General features: G+C 40.9%; 1 long non-coding RNA gene and 1 other non-coding gene across 6 annotated transcripts; both read left to right on the forward strand.

The window, feature by feature from the left end:
* The first annotated feature begins 9,697 nt into the window (after positions 1 to 9,697).
* Positions 9,698 to 13,702, forward strand: LOC120513736. 5 transcript variants are annotated; one of them, XR_005630340.1, is made up of 5 exons: positions 9,773 to 10,570; positions 10,655 to 10,725; positions 11,464 to 11,580; positions 12,244 to 12,461; positions 12,919 to 13,702. It is a non-coding gene; the product is annotated as an uncharacterized LOC120513736 (long non-coding RNA). The 5 variants fall into 5 exon arrangements; XR_005630341.1 differs by having other exon boundaries at positions 10,655 to 10,709; XR_005630342.1 differs by having other exon boundaries at positions 9,698 to 10,521; positions 10,655 to 11,580.
* LOC120513746 lies at positions 10,877 to 11,009 on the forward strand. The gene has a single exon (XR_005630353.1). It is a non-coding gene; the product is annotated as a small nucleolar RNA SNORA13 (small nucleolar RNA).
* Positions 13,703 to 14,279: the final 577 nt, after the last annotated feature.

The raw sequence follows: 14,279 nt of genomic DNA on the forward strand, positions 1-14,279 counted from the left end.
ATTGGGAGTGTCTCCAAGCAGATCATTTTCTTCTACATCCTCTGGTGGACCCCCTAGACCCAGGGCCTCATACCTATTCTGAAGTGGCACCTGCGTAGGTGATGGTCGGGAGGAGTTTTTATTACCTCCCCAAGTAGGGACTCATTTTCACTCCCCTTCATCCACCAGGTGTCCTCCTATTGGCTCCTATTGACAGTAGGAGACATGGGAGTCTTCTGACTCCTGATGGGTCTGCCTCAAGGATGGAAGGGCTGAACTCCACCAGTCTATTTCCCTTTCACTTTCCCTGATACTCCTTAGTCTTTCAACTTCCTCCTTAAGCTTGGCCACCAGCAAAAGGAGATCGTTCACCTGTTCACACTGCAGACAGGCTTCCCCTGAATGCCCCCTAGAACCCCTAAGCTCAAACACTCTGCACAGTAATGGGTCTGGACAGACTCATCCTTTCTGGAGGGTCCTACTTGGCTACAAACACTATTACTAATTGCAGTATTTGACCAAAACAAAACAAAACAAAACAAACAAACAAACAAAAAAAACCCACACAACCACAAAACCTACCAATAAACAAAAAACCTCACTAGCAGGAGGAAACCTGCAACCCTGCCTGTGAGAACTGTCACACAAACTACCATGCCATGCTCTCATAGCCATGCCGTGTTCCCTAGAGCCCTGTTTTAATTACCCTACCACTGACAGGAGGAAAAACCCGCCCTGCACCTTCATGGCTAACAAGAACAACCGAGTACTATCTATAAGGGTCAATAGAAAGCTTTTACCAAAGCCTCACTCTACCCTTTCCATAGTTTGGCATTGCATTTACCCCAGCGAGAAGGCAAGTCTAGAGGAGGAACACGTATGTGAGGTATCCAGTGTCTCATCTGGCCCAGCCGGGTCTGCAACCAATGTGCATCCCTGCCATTGCAGCTGGGTATGTCCTCAGTGGACCCTGAACACAAATTTCTCCTAGGGAATGAACACCTGTGACCAGCAGATGTTCTAGTCTAAGTTAAAGCCAATAGCTCTCCAGGAGAAGTGAAAACTTGTATCCCATTTTCATGGTGAATAAAGCTATGGGGGGTTTCTTATGCATGGGACAAGAATTGCAAACCTATTTGTGCTGCAGTACAAATGAATACCACTGTGTATAATTTATGATTTATAATTCATCATTCATAATTGCTCATAGTGAGTGGGACAAATATTGTAGATTAATACTGATATTTTTCATATTGCAGCCTGAAAGGATCTTCTACTCTGCAATTTCCTAATTAAAGAGGATGTGTGCAATCACAAAATGAAAGAAAAGCTCTGATTATCTTACCCTATGTCAAGCCAACACATTTTCCAGTGAAACTACAATGTTGAGGGTTAATGAGCAGCATTAGTGTAAAATAATGTTAATTCTGCATTTTTGCACTAGCAGATAGCATTATTTCTCAACTATGAGCACTGTCTTACAACTGAGTATTTCATTCTCTGAATCATACTGATATGCTGTCATTTCAAAAGAAGAATCTCCTGGAATTTTAATCCTACTCAGAAAGGTTATATTAAAAATATCTGAACCATGCAAAAGATCAATGGTCATCAAATAATACTATACAAGTGCATAGCAGAAGAAGTAGATGGGGAAAGAAGGCAGAAAAACACATGGATTGAACTGATTTCCAGTTCTGTGGTCAGTTTGCATCAAACCAAGCCAATTTTTCTGGCCTGCAGTTTCCTTCCAGGTGCCCTTTTTCCTGAGGACTCTATCTAAGCAAGTCACAAGGTGCATGAATTGTCACATAATCTTCACCTAGCTTGCAGCTAGCTGCCTCACTTCAAAGGATCCCTCAAGATTTGTCACTAATTATTCCATGTTTCTAGGAAGCCTCAGGTCTACCATTGAAGCAGAACAGAACTATACTATATTCACAACTGCTTTTCTGGTTAGGGGATAAGTAGCACGCACTGCCACCATTAGGTAAAACAACACTGCTCACCGACTAGAAAATACGGCCATGGGAAAACATAGATATGTGTCAAAATACCCTTAAAAGGGCATAACTTTTTCTTTATTAGTCCAAACTAGGTAATTTCTAAGCACATCAGGACTAGGAACTTCTAGCAGGGACACAGAAATGTCAGATCACTACAGAAAAGACCAGATAAAAGATGTCAGTGGTTAACGTTTTTGGAGGTGACCATTTTTAAACACTCTTCTCACCAGAAACTTTGTGTGTTTGTCAGCATATCTCTCTCCTTCCAGTTCTCCTGCTTCCCAGTAACCCAGAGACACAATCATTTTCAAGATATGCCATTTGCATACAGACAGCAGCACTTACAGTAATGATATGCCAGCACCCTTTTCAGAGTGATAAATGCTGCCAACACAGTCAGTGCACAGGGAATTGTTACAGCTACTTAAACTTATATAGAACTAAAAGCCAGAACAGTGATGCATCACTGTGCAACACAGATATGGGCTCCATTCTTACAAAGCCAGACGAGTTGCAGCTACAGAACTTTTTTACAAAGAAAACGTATTGGTAATTTAAGTACCTAGGTGACAGCTCCTGATTATCTGGACAAGAATAAACAAGCCCTTTTCTGTACAACAAATTTTGAATCTCTTCTACTCCTTTCCACAAGAAATTAAAGAACAGGGAACAAGGAGAGAGCCTGCGACCTGTCCAAGGGACTCTAGAAGGAGAACACACCCTGAAGAAAAGCAAGGATATTGTACTCTTCTTCACTATTGTTCTGTCCATTTCCACAGGACTAAAAGAACCTTATTCCAAGAAACTTAAGAAATTATTCAAACTAATCCTGGAAGCCATATTCAAAAGTGCCCAGTGTCAAATTAATTGAGCACGCTACTCCTGGCCAACGTACAAAATGCCATAATAAGACAACTTCTCATGGAAAGAAAAAAACTACTTTCACAAACCACCCTAAAAAACTACCAGCACTACCACTACTACATGGTGGTAATTCAGATAAACAAATAGTCACCATTTTTACTCCATGCCCACCTTGACTGAACTTCTCAACAACAAATTCAAACCCTTAGCAATGTTATAGATAAAAACATTTAATAAAATTTAATAAAATAAAAATAAAATTTAATAAAAATAAAATTTAAAAAAAATAAAAATAATATTTATTTGTGACCAATAAACAGTCCTGACAGCCGACAATCAAGGGCAGCACCGACCCCTGGGATCGGAGCTGAGTGAACAGATTCGGCCTCTATAGCACCGAATCCCCCACAGTTCACAACTGGAGTCTGGTACAGTCTGTTTGCTGTCTGTTTTTATACTGTTCTTCTGGCCCGAGGTAGGGTCTCCTCTTGTTCTTTTCATAGCAAATCATATTCATGCTGCCTTCTTTCTTTGAGCTGAACTGAAGAATTCAGTTCCTGTCCACTGATGAACACAGGTCAGGCATGTGGACTCCACATATTGATGTGGACTCCTTTCTGCAGGTAGTGTTTTACAATACAATTCCAGACAGCAATTAGCTGACAGCAATAGCCGCATTTGGAGGCAGTTCTCTCGATGGTCCTATCTTGATCTCACATATGTGCAGGTGGTCCCCATCCTGGCTAAGCACTTTTGATTGCAAATTAATTCCCTTCCTGCTTAAGACTGTGATTTTGCAATGGTATGTGGTCTTCCTATAGCCTGTGGGACTTCTCGGAATCTGCATGTAAGTTTAAATCATCTATATATATTCCTTCTAAAACATCCTAACCTATATTTATTTCATATTGTGAACAGCACAAATTATATATATACATATAACAGCAATGATAGTAAGAATAAGGTAAGAATACACATAATTGTATGGTTACACTAACAAATGTTTTGAAAATAAAAGTTATTTCTAGACTATTTGAATGTATCAGGAATTAGAGTTAACTTTTCCAAAACAAGTGTAGTGTATACATATAGAGTGCAAGACAGTGCCAATACACATACAGAAATATCTTTCTTTGAAAATAATCAGACCACCAACTCAAAAATTAAAATTGTTTGACTTATCAATGGGGAAATCCTCTCAATCAGAATCTGGGGCAGGTTCATCCACCATCCCCACTGAGCAGCTGAGCAGCTCATATCTGCTGAGGAGAAGAACTGTGGACATTATGCTAAGGACTAATGTGTCATTTTCCTGTACCAGTTTCAAGTTTTCTTCTTAATTCAAGAGTAAATAACTATATGCTGCTGGGCAGATCTCTGCACGAAGCAATTCCCATATTGATTTTCTGTGGCTTTTTCAAGAATTGTGAGAATTATTTACATAATAATAGAAAATGTTATCCTAAAAGTATATGTAAGGGAGCAGTCTGTTATTTGCCACTGATGCCCAATTTACACATTAGTAAATGAGTCTTCTTTTGGGGATGCTCAGGTGCATGAAAATCTGATTTCCTGACTGATTTACCTGAGCCTGAGTACTTATTCTACCAAATACTCAGTCCTAGAACTACCACAAAATAAAGAGCCAATTGCTGGATTCACATCACAGAGGAAAAGACAATTGCTCAAAATATTTGTTATGTCCAGGATAACCTAGCGTATTGTCTTGTTAGTAGTGATAAAAACCACAGAACAGGTAGGAAAACACTCTGGCAAGCCAGCACGAGACGAAAAGCACGAGACGAAAAGATCTGTGATACAGAGTGGCTACAAAAAATTTCTGAACAGAAAAAATTCTTACAGGTTTAACAAAATTCTTAGGGTGCCAGTATTTTAGTGGGTTTTGTAGTTTAATATACCTAGCAATTGAGGCTACCAACAGAAGCTGAGAGGAACTTGCAAATGGCCTGTACAAATCAGCTGAATAGGGAAATACAGTGGCAAACAAAGTCAGTAACAACAAACAAAAACTAAAGCAGAAAAAAAGTTACACTAACAGTCCCAAAGTGTTTCCCATTAATATTATAACTTTTGAAGGAAACTGGTATGTCCTTGTAGTCCAGTGAGGGGCTTTATTCAACGAAAAAGTGTTGCCAAAAATGAAGCCATCGAGCCAAGAGCTTAATAAGATTAGGCCATTCTTTGGCTCTCCAGAACATCTGAAAAGCTGCTAATTGACATTAACACTGTTTCAAAGATATAGCCAGCTTCATGCTTCTGGTGGCAAGCTCACCACCTACAGGTGACTTCACACTGACTCACTGGCAGCTCCATACCCTTTCCCTAATTCAGTGGTACTGCCAAAAGACAAGGCACGCTGTTGACAGATCGCTGCTATGCTCCTGTAACCCCAGCAATTTGGCATTACTGTCCTGGCCATAGCGCTCGCCATTCTTGGCATTACACTGACCTCTGGTGGGTTGTAGGAAACAAGACGCCGAGAACCAGAGCAGACAAAAAGCCAAGGAAATCATACCCTGCGACTTTGGTGAGAGTTCAGCAAGGGCATGCAGAAAATCTGACTTTGGCAGTGCCTCAAGACAGCCTGATAGGAACAACGCCACACTAATGCCTTGCTGCTCACAAATCACTTTAGAGATATTTCAGCTTTTACAACGATGCTCTCTCCAAATAGTCTACTGTGTTGTGTTAGGATTTCCTGTAACACCACTTAAATATGGTACACACAGCAGCCCCTTAACCTTTATGAAGAAAAGGAAGCAAAGGATAGGTGGATCTGCAAGCTTTCTCTGCAACATACATCTCAAACTGAAGTGCATATGTTTAATTTTTCTTGACTCTTCTCAGGCTATATTTAACTATTTTTATTGATTTTGTTATCCTCTGTCACACATTTTAATGTGCCTGAAGGCAAATTGCATGTTTTTAGGAGTCTGACCGTTTCAGTGTCAAGACTTGTGGCATGCTGCCACAAATACCAGCACTGAAAAAACTCATGGAGCAGTTAATTGATGTTGGGAACTGAAATGAGGCCACAAGCCAGGAAGGGCAGGAACTGGTTTTCTTGCTGAAGAAAGCACAACAGGGAATTTTAGCCTTACAAGTTAGTGTTGGAATTCACTCAGGAAAACTAAGGATACACCCAGACAGAATGGAACAAAACAAGATGTTTATTGCAGATTCAGATTTTGACTGCTTATTAGCATTCACAGGAAATCAATGACTACTGAAAAGGATGAGAAGCCAAAACTGTGCTTACTCCAGTTGTAGAGTAAGACTGAATATTCACTCTTCCTTGCACATAGTGATATATTTATTAAAAACTGACTTAGTTTGACATTATATTTCTTGGGGAGTGGTGGTGCAGAGAGCCCCCTGATGACTATGTCAGTTGCCAGCTGTTGAATTCTACTTTGAAAACAAGTAAGAGTGAATGAAGAGATCATTTATGATATGCAGTACTTTTTAAAACTAAAGTTAATGTATTTAAAGCCTAATATGCTCTTTCAGTACTAACTTGTCAGAAATATTCTCCAGTCTGACAAAATACATCAGTAATAAGAAAAGGCCTTTTTGTGCATGTTCAGGAAGTGCCCAAGAATATTTTAACAGAAAGGAAAAATCTCAGCTTATGTAGCTGTTAACAGCAGACTCACTTAGGTGCTAGGTTTGAAGCAGCTCAACAGACCTTGTACACACAAATGCTGCCCACACGCACTTGTGGACACAGGTACCTTGTGACACAGGTACCTTGCTGCTGGAAGTCTGCAGTGCTACTTGCAAGCTGGTTAAACAGACTGAAAAGAAATTTGTGCAAAAGAATGAATACAATAGTAAGTGTAGTCACTATCATTGCTCCCTCCCATGCTTTTTCCATTTGGCAGGATGACAAGTAGTGCAAACAGCACTTTCAGCCAGCCAAATGATAACTTTTCAGAAAACCTTCAAGAAATTATTATTCTTTAGCCCTTTTATAATTTGGCTTAAAAATATTGCCAATTGACACTGAAATTATTCCAGTGATTAAATAATTGATCACGCTTAGGAAACAAAAGAGAAAGTAGTTCTTCACCATTAACTTCAAAGACAACAAGTCTGAGTGTCTTATGCCTTTCTCTAGGTAGGTTCAGCTTTTCTTTCTTAATCACTGTAGGGTCAAAGTTGTCCTCTTGTGCCCTGTGGCTGTATTGACAAACTGGAATACATCAACTCCTGCTACTGGACAGTGATTTAGCCCAGATTCCACATAAGAGGTCACAAAGCTACAACAGGGCTTTGTACCAGAGCAGATAATTCACAGCTGCTAACCATGCAAAATGTACAATAAATAATCTGAACAACAGGGACAACTGCTGGGACAGAAGTGTCCTGACCTGGCAAAGCAGGACTCACACTTTAACCTTCTGCTACACCTCCCACATATTTAAATGTGGTATCTGTTTCCACCTCAAGGTTGCTCCTATCTACTAGGTAACTAAGAATTATTGTTAGTTATGCCTTCAATCTAGCATGTCCTGGTTTTGTGGGAATATTTGTAAAAAATAAAATTATAACAGATTCAGAGATTAGGAATTCAGATTCACTGTGATCACCTAGAAGAGAGGCACATTAAGTCATTCCAATTTGAATTATGTTGTCACTTTCCAGAAAATTCTAACACTGACAGGACTAAATTAATCAGTTGAAAACATAAATAAATCCAGCTGTGCAGCATCATCTCCTGTCTTTTGTAAATTGTGCCACTGATTATTTTTACTGTCTTCAAAGTTGTTCAGTAAGAAAAGAAACACAGGATGTGTGATCAATGTCCCTAACCTGTTTATGATCTGAAAAGCTTTGATCACTGTTTTCTCATGGTATATGATTGCTTCAGCAAGTTTACAGGTGACACCAAACTGAAAGGCTTGAGAGAAGGGACTCTCTTCAAAGAGACTTCTACAGGTTTGAGGGGTGAGTTCATAAGATTTGGTGTTGTTCAGTCTAGAGAAGAGAAGGCTACAGGCAGACCTTAAAGCAGCCTTTCAATACTTAAAGGGAGCGTATAAGAAAGATGTAGACAGGCTTTTTACCTTTGCCTGTTGTGACAGAACAACAAACAATGGTCTGAAACTAAATGAGGAGAGATTTAGATTGGACATAAGGAAGAAATTCCTTACTCTAAGGGTAGTCAGATTGCCCAGAGAAGCTGTGGATGTCCCCATTACTGGAAGTCTTCAAAGCCAGGTTGGTGGGGCAGCTTTGTGCAACCTGGTTTAGTGAAAGATGCCCTTGGCAACAGCACAGAGTTTGGACTAGCAGGTCCCTTCCAACCCAGACCATACTGTGACTCTGTGACTCAGTAACAACTTCTGGGTTTACCTGAAGTGACCACATCATTCATACAGGCAGTTAGTGTTCTATAGATGGAACATTTTCTCATTTAGTTATTTAAGTTCTCCTGTATCTCCAGGCATAAATAATATATGTCACAGACATTTAAAGCTTTTTCCTCACTATACTGTTCACTTAGATAATCAAAACCTAGTTATATTTGGCTTAAACTTCTGTCCAGGCAACTGTCCCTGAGCAGCAAATCAACACTTGGCTGTATCAGCAACACAGAGTAACAGATCTCCACCGTTACTCTGATTTAATAACACAGTAACACTGAGTTAATAGCTTGACTGTCACCAACAAGCTCATGCACGTCCCTCAAAGACCACTACTTGTGAATTATAAGTATCACTTTACCCAAAGTGCTGACCTTTATGCATGGATAAGTTTGGCTTGAGGCAACACCTAAGACAATCTTCCTCATGTACAAAACACAATTTCAAATGACAAGTCAAAGCTATTAGAGGTGAATCTGTTTAAAATTAATGTTGATGTTATTTTAGCTTGTGCTATAAACAGAGCACTAATGTACCCTGTCTTAGACATGTCTAAGCATCATGACGCAAAAGCTAATTTCTGTAAAGCAAACTAATGTTGCACTCCTGCAAGTACGAAGACTTTCCCAGAAGCTCTAAGTGATGACATCTGCTTGCCCCTTAACTTTTTCTTTTATTTATCTTTATTCCTCCTAACTGTCTTAGCTGCAATGAATCACATCTCTTTGCCTGGGCATTAGGCAACCTTCTCATAACCTCCTGTAATTTAGCTAAGGCTGTTCTGCAGACGTGAGTTGGCAACTCTGCCTTCCAGACGCTGTGTAAGTGCTTCCCAGGTAAGGAGGAGCCAAAAGAAGGAAGCAGACCACAGCAGCCCCAAGAATCAGAGCAAGATGGACTCCAGCGAAGAACATGAAACCTTATAGTGCCAGAAAATGCTGACCACACCACAAGCAAAGAAGCAGGCACATAGATATGAACAACACAGATTCCAACTTGCACCTGATATCTTGTGTTTCACCCACAGAAAGTTGTGAACTTTGGGATTTATAAATGTGGGAATCAGTAATGTTGTAGAATTTTTTGTTAGATGATAGCTTAATCCACCAGAGCAAGGCAGGTAGGAAAGTTGTACAGGTTTCCCTATAGCTGGCACCAGCCTCATCCTGCTCTTTTCCAGACATGCTGCCAGGTTATCCTCGTGGTGTACCTGCCTGCTCTGATTCCCCCTTCCCACAGGATTTCCAATGTGTGAACACAAGGTCAGGAAAGAGCTGAGCTTCTGCCAGCGTTCAAGCCTTAATATCGAGCACTGTCACAACTTGCAGTGTGAACCAAGGCTGGTTCCTCTCTCCATGTGCTCCCAGCGGAGCAAACAGCAGGAAACTGCTGGGGTGGATACAGCCCATTTTGGCTCTCTGAACAAAGACACAGAGCCAGATTTAGAAAAGAAACATTGCTTAATCTGCAAAGGAGCAAAGTGGAGGTTTCCACAAATCAAGAACACCGGAAGCGAAAAGGTCACAGCTTTCACACAGCAAAACATCCTCGGCCCACCTAAAGCATGTTTATTTCTGTGATGTAACATGGCACAATTCTTCAAACACAGCCCTTTTCTTTATTAAGGAACTTCTACTGTGTGCCATCTGAGGGCACCGCTTACGTTTACAAAGGGCGAGGGGAGTTCAGCATGGGGACAGACAATTCAGCCTGAAGGTATCGCAGCCACGAGCGAGAGGTACACGGGATGGCGGGGTTAGTGCAGTCACCTCACCGGGATCTGCCCCTGTAAAGACAAAGGGAATCCCGGGGACTTGCTAGAGCAGCCTCCTCGCCGCGACGGCACAGGGAACACAGGGAGGCCCCACAAAGGCCCCGGAAACACCGGGAGCGTCCAGAAGGAACGGGAAACATTGGCAACTTCCCCCCACACCCCCGACACAGCTCGGTGGGCGCGGCACTGCGCATGCGCAGACAGCGGAATGCGACACTGCCTCTCTGAGGCGCCCCCATCGCCGCGTTGACACAGGGGGAAGAGCCGATGCTGGTCCGCACCTCGGGGCCTTTCCGGGGCAGTGTCTCCTGCTCAGGATCCTTCTGCGTGGATGGCCGAGTCTGAAACCTCGCGTCTGCTGCACACTCAGTATGCGGCCGCTACGCTGCGGGAAGAGAAGGAGGCGACGCACGGCGTGCCCCCCTCTCTTTCGGGAGGGATGGTTCGCCTCGCGTGAGGCGCCAGGAGCATTGCGGCGGCCGCGGCTGCTGAGGGAGCTGCGTTGGAGGTTGTGCTTATTGGCGGTGCCTGTCTTCGAAATCGGGCACTTACCTCTAGTATGTCCTTTTAGACTCCTTGTACTGTTCGTGTATCTCTGTCGCTCTTCCAAATATGTCTTCTCCTTTTTTTTTCTTTCCCAGATGAAAGCAATGGAAGTTGGTCAGTGGCCGGAGCATGCACCAACATGACCAAAAGGTGTCCCAAGGGCATGGTATTCTCGGCTTTTCTCATTAAATGTTTGCTCTGTATATAATATTACTTAATAGTGAATTTTGAAATATTTTTCAACTGATTAATTGCTCTTTTTCATAAGCTGTGAATTTAATTTTGCTGAGGTATGGAGTTCCCATACTTAAGTTTTTTGCCTTTGTGTTGCCCATTCATTCCTGTCCAGAATGGATGTGGTGTCAAAAAAGGCAAACAAGAATTATTGCTCAAAGTGGTTTAGGGAGCTGGTTATGTACCTTCCTCCTCTCTGTTTTTGCAAGGACAAAAAAACCCCAAAAAACATGTACAAATAGTATAGTTGAGTAGGTATGTAGAAGGTTTTATTCTTCAGTCTTTTAAAGTGGAGAATCTGACAGTTACTAGAAGAGGAAAAGCTAAAATTATAGTGGCCACTTTTAGCATTGTTTAGCACTCCTGTCTGTCATGATCTTTACATTTGCAAGTAATTAGTACATAACTTTCCAGCAGCAGCCTCTAGATTTTCTATTATAAAAATATATTTACAGCTTAATACTGAACACGCAGAAAATATTAAAATCTTCTTAAAGGGGAAAAATTGTAGTTTGTTTTTGTAGATTTGTGGGTGTGTCATTCAGTATTGGATAATATGCTGTCTGCTCTTTTGCTGAGCTTTCCTTGATGTCCTTTTGAAAGTGTAAAGTGTTCTTCAATATTGTCAGATTCCTGACAGAATGCTTAATGCTAGGAATGCTTCTTACAGATTTCTAGTGTGTTTTGCTGGAAGTTCGGGATCTCCCAGAATAGCCCTGTGTGCTGAAAGTCTCTGAGCATGAGAAGGGCATGTGGGAAGAAGCCACCAAGTGCTGATTGCACAGCTGTGAGTAACAATAATTCCTTGTGCAACTCTGTCCTGTAGCCTGCTGTTACAATGAAGCAGGCTTTCTGCTGAGAAGGTTTGCCACAATGACTTCAGAGCAGAAATTAGAACTGAAACAGCGAGAGTGAGATCAGCCTGATGGCTGTATTCATATCAAAAAGAGCAAAGTGGAAGCTACAAAATAAAAATTTCTGTGTGGGTGGCTTGTTAAATCAGTATGCGGCTGCCAGCGTGTCCAAGACAAGGACTTGCTTTCTCATGTTTGCTTTTAGGGGTGTGATATTGTGGAGCAGTTCAGAACACAAGGATTGAAAATGTTAAAAAGGCTGACAAAATAGAAAGCCTGGAATCTCATATGCCAGATACTGCTTCACTGTAAAGTCTTGGAAGGGCCAGCAATATTGAAAAGCTGAATAGCGCAAGTTAGCTCGAAATTCATTAGTACAAACAAGGTATTAATAAAAATTGCATACACTGTCAAGTCTTTCTTTGTTGCTGAGACTGTGATTTGTGTAACCTGCGTACCCAAGGGTGTGACACATAATTGAAGTCTCTGAAGCCAGGAACTTCTAGGTCAGTACTGGAAATCTGGTGTAAGAATGATCCTGTACTACATCACTGTACTACATCACAGCTTTTGTTTGGCTTGTGGCTTTTTTTCAGGAGAAAATATAACTAATCTTCAGTGAAGTGATGAAACTCCTCCAGGTTGGCCGTAATGCTCTTGAAAGTAATAAAATCAGAAAGTTTCATCAATGAAATGTGAGAATCTGCTTGAGTAGCACCAATGCACTGAATCCTTTACCACTGCTGCTGGTAGGAAGTGAGCCTGTGAAATCCATCCACACCTTCTGCACTCTTTTGCAGGGCTGAAGAGTAAGGTGGGTGCTCTGTGTATGAGTTTCTGTCTGGGAAGAGAAAAGTTTGTGTAATCCATTATTAGCAATGTCCAGTAACAAAGCGGCTGCTTGTTTTCCAACAAAAAATTATTAAATCGTGTATTATTGACTTACTGTTCCCAGTGTGTTTTCTAATGCACACTCACCGGTATGAGTTAGTACTGCAGGAATTTCTGTTGATTCCCACTAGCCGGAAAGTGTTATTACTGCCACCACCTTGTAGTTACCATCTGAATTCTTGCTTAGGTGGGCAAAAGGCCTCTCTTGCAGGCAGGCTTCCTAAAAATTAAGATTTGCAAATTTTACCTTTTTGCCCAAGGGATGAGGGGAAGCTCATCTTTTTAATTTTGTATTAGTGTTGGGGATTTAGAGAATGTTACTGAAAAGGGCTGTGTGCTACGTGTCCAGTCTCACATCGTGTGTTTCTTTTTTTCCTTAGGAAGAATTGTTAGAACCAGCCTGGGAGCAATCCCTGTCCATTGAAACACTCCTCCCTAAGAAGCAAAAAACTGTTTAAAAGGTGGTCTATTAAGCCTTCATATAGTAAGACAAAGTGCATTTAACTGCATTGTGGCAGTGTCTGGTAATGTTTATATAGACAAAAATTAAAGATTTTATTTTCTCTTCTCAGAATTCCTGTCTTTCACAAGCTTTAGTAACAATTGCTTCTGTTAGAGAGTTTGGACTTCCTTTGTGTTATTGTTGGCATACCAATGCACCCCTTCGGATGAAACAAAGCCTAGGAGTGAGTTGGGATGTGATGACTTAAACCATGGTGTCCTGTAGTATTTGAAGATAGGGTTGGCTGAGATTTTTATTGTGGTGAGCAAAAGTAGAAATTTTAAAAGTAGAAATTCAGCAAACCTGGCTTTAAAAAGAGTAAGAAAGGTGTTTATTCAACATGGAGAACAGCAAGCTTGGTTTATTATCACCTTGACATCATGTGGTACTTCAGCATAACTTAGAGTGAAAAACTCTTGAGATAATTGAGATTGCTGCTTATTTTTCTAGGAAGACTTAACATAGTTTATCAGAAGAACAAATGTTTAAATTGTGTATCTTGCAATGTGTGATTTTTCAGTACTGAATGTAAGCATGTTAATAATTCTAAGTGTAAGGTTGTTTTTAGTTTGTCAAGAGAGAAGGGGGTTTAGACAAGAGTAATTAATTTTTAGAGGTCCAGCTTGTAATTATGGGATGTACTTGAAAGTTTAGGGTTTTTACTAGGGATTACATTCTCTGAAGATACCATCTGTTCAGGAGTTCTGCTTATGGGCCTTTGTTCTTGAACTATAAGACCAACAGGAATAGCTTTTTAAAACTTTAAAAAAAAAATCTCAAGAGCAACAGCTAGTTACTGATTTGATAATTGGTATCTAACCCCATTGTTAGATACTTGGTTGGTATCAAGCCCAGGGTAAACTTCCTTTCAACTAAAAAAGATATAGAACCCCAAGCTTTAATGTGTACTACAGGTGTTATAGTGGAGTACAACAAGGGAAAAGTGAGGTCCAGGGAGCAATAGGTGTGTGCAAGGGTCACAGATTACTTTAATAATAATGCTGGTAAATGTGAAGTACGATGTTAAACATTAGGACTGCCAGTTATTTTGTATGACTGGCTAACTGGATTGCAGCCTTGAAAAAAACATCAGATGTAAGAATCTGCTCAGCAATAAAAACTGAAGAGAAAGGATAAGGTATTCATATTCTGGAACAACCTACTACATGTACTGAAGCCCTGCGTTGCAGGAACTGGGTGGATACCATGTGCTCCTGGGAAGTAGAAAAAGTAAATCTT

Source organism: Passer montanus, unplaced genomic scaffold (genome assembly GCF_014805655.1).
Source record: "Passer montanus isolate IOZ18808 unplaced genomic scaffold, ASM1480565v1 scaffold87, whole genome shotgun sequence".
Classification (NCBI taxonomy): domain Eukaryota; kingdom Metazoa; phylum Chordata; class Aves; order Passeriformes; family Passeridae; genus Passer; species Passer montanus.